The sequence below is a fragment of the Eptesicus fuscus genome, chromosome 3 (assembly GCF_027574615.1).
Source record: "Eptesicus fuscus isolate TK198812 chromosome 3, DD_ASM_mEF_20220401, whole genome shotgun sequence".
Lineage (NCBI taxonomy): Eukaryota > Metazoa > Chordata > Mammalia > Chiroptera > Vespertilionidae > Eptesicus > Eptesicus fuscus.
Window position 1 is genome coordinate 46,338,877 of NC_072475.1, and position 2,834 is coordinate 46,341,710.

The window sequence follows — 2,834 nt, forward strand, 5'->3', positions numbered from 1 at the left end:
GGGCACATCTGCCAAGCCCTCTGCATGGCTGTTCTCCCATCTCCCTAGTCTGAGGAGCTATACAGTGAAGCTGCACCATGGTGGCAATGCATGATGATTCCCTTTGTTGTCAACATGCAACAGGGCTCAGGTCATGTTGTGGGTTACAGAGCAGGGTGTATTAGGAAAGCTGACAAAGTAAAGGGCAACAGCAGAAGGCATGTGGACCAATCTCTTACTTTGTTATGGGTGAGGACACCCTGCTAGATCTGGCATAGCTGCTTGTTTCCTTTTAAAGGTCACACTTGAGAGCATGCATTGGGGGTAGGGGAGACTCCAGATTGCATGGGTGCCAGACTGTCTGGCTTTTATATGCCACTGAATTTTGATTTTTAAGGAACTACCTAAGAAAGCTAACTCTTTAATGTGCCTGTGAATCCTAGGGACCACAGGAAGTTGGGTTCAGAAGCAGACCCCCCCTACCTGAGAGAGGAAACCTATGCCAGGTCCCATCAGAAGCTGAAATGGGGTGCAGCTCCTCCTGCTGGGAGAAGTGGGAGCCTCTTGTCCCAAAGAATTAATTGTCCAGGCAATCCAGAATGGATTCCAGGGATATTTTTAGGCAATACTGTTTGTTGTACCCAAGTGGGACACTGAAAGTAATCAAAAATCTGTCTGTGGAGTCTTTTCTGGATTTTGCAGTGTGAAGAACCATGAGTAGCAAAGTCTCCTATAACACACTGTACAAGGCGGTGCAGGAGGTCCTGCATGGGAACCAGCACAAGCACTGGAAGCTTTTGGAGATGGTGGAGCTGCAGATCAGCCTGAAGAATTATGACCTTCACAAGGACAAATGCACCATCAAGCTTAAGTCCACTCCCCAGCCCTAGTTCTCTGTGTGTGTTCTGGGGGCCCAGCAGCACTGTGATGAGGTCAAGGCTGTGGACATCCCCCACATGGATATTGAGTGGCTGAAGAAACTCAACAAGAATAAGAAACTGGTCAAGAAGCTGGCCAAGAAGCACGATGCCTTTTTGGTTTCAGAGTCTCTGATCAAGCAGATCCCATGAATCCTGGGCCTAGGCCTGAATAAGGTGGGCAAGCTCCCTTCCTTGTTGACCCACAATGAGAACATGGTGGCCAAAGTCGATGAGGTGAAATCCACAATCAAGTTCCAGGTGAAGAAGGTGGTGTGTCTGGCAGTTGCTGTTGGCCATGTGAAGGTGACAGATGATGAACTATGTACAACATCCACTTAATGTCAATTTCCTGGTGTCATTGCTCAAAAAGAAATGGCAAGCTGAAACTGGTTTGGCTCAATGGATAGAGCATCGGCCTGCAGACTGAGGGGTCCTGGGTTCGATTCCTGTCAGGGGCATGTGCCTTGGTTGCGGGCACATCCCCAGTGGGAGGTGTGCAGGGGGCGGCTGATCGATGTTTCTCTCCCATCCATGTTTCTAACTCTCTATCCCTCTCCCTTCCTCTCTGTAAAAAATTAATAAAATATATTATAAAAAAAAAAAGAAAGAAAGAAAGAAATGGCAGAATATTAGGGCTTTGTACATCAAGAGCATCATGGGCAAGCCCCAGCACCTGTACTAAGACCCAGCTTAATAAACCATACTACTATCATTAAAAAAATTCTGTCTGCAGATAAATCTAATTGTTTGCCAGGTCCTGTGACTACTCTGTTTTCAAAGTTGCCTTCCACTCCATCTCCATGGCCATTCCCCATTGGCCTCACTCACATGCTCATGATCTCTTGCTTGGCCTAGTGCACTTTCCCCTAACTCTTCTTCCTGCCTCCAATCATTCCTAAAGACAATCTATCTTGCCCACCACAGCAAGCTTAATACTCCTAAAATACAACCCTGACCTTGTTACTTTTATCAGCCAGGGTAGGTTAGGCTACTAGTATGCTATAGCAACAGAGAAACCCAACATTCCTGGGACTTAAACTACAAGCCCATCCTTGGCACCTGAGGATTCAGCTCTATAACATTATCTTTTCCACTCCGAGATCCAGGCTGATGAACCAGCCATAGTCAGAAGCATCACTGAAGCTGTAGAAGAAAGGAGAGTCTATGGTCTCACATTGATAATTAAATGCTTGCCTGGAGGTGGCAAAAGCTCGTAGCTCATTAGGCAGAACTGATCTCATGGCCCTACCCACAGGTGGCCAGGACCTGTGATCCTATAATGTATCCAGAAGGTGTGAACCCAGAAATATTCCGTGAATAGCATTAAGGACTATTATAATTCTCTTTTGCTTAAAAATCAAGCAAGCAAATAAACTGATAATTTCCCCTGTTTTTCAGAATTAAGTAAAACTGTCTTACACTAAAAGACCTTCCATCTTCTCATTTAACTTCAAGTCACTAAATCAGCAATATTTCCCACTTTCTACATCACATTTAAAAAAGTATAAACTAATTGTATTTAACTATACAAATGGTCTTCATGCATTGTTGCCCCACACCTCACTCCTTTGGTCCTGCTGTTTTTCTCATCAACTTCTAGCCATTTCCCCAGGCCAGATTCAGATGACATCCCTTCCATAAAGCCTCCTCCCACTCCCCAAGTCAGAAACAACCTATTTTCTACATGATATCTTTATAAGGACCCAACTTGTGCCTCTTTGTGGTACTTAACACAATTTCTCTTCTTTCATAATGAAGAATATTTATAATTTAGTCATAAGGCTAAAAAATACTTAAGAGGTCATTTAGTTCTTAAATCTTTCACACACCATTGAAAAGTCTTTTGTCATCTGTTTAAAAATCCACAGTTTTGGGGAACTCACTACCTTCAAGGTAAACCATTCTCCCCTTCCAAACTTGAACAGCTCTGATTAT

At 44.2% G+C, this 2,834-nt stretch overlaps 1 pseudogene; it reads left to right on the forward strand.

The window, feature by feature from the left end:
- The first annotated feature begins 692 nt into the window (after positions 1–692).
- LOC103295157 (60S ribosomal protein L10a-like) lies at positions 693–1,581 on the forward strand (annotated as a pseudogene).
- The last annotated feature ends 1,253 nt before the right edge of the window (positions 1,582–2,834 follow it).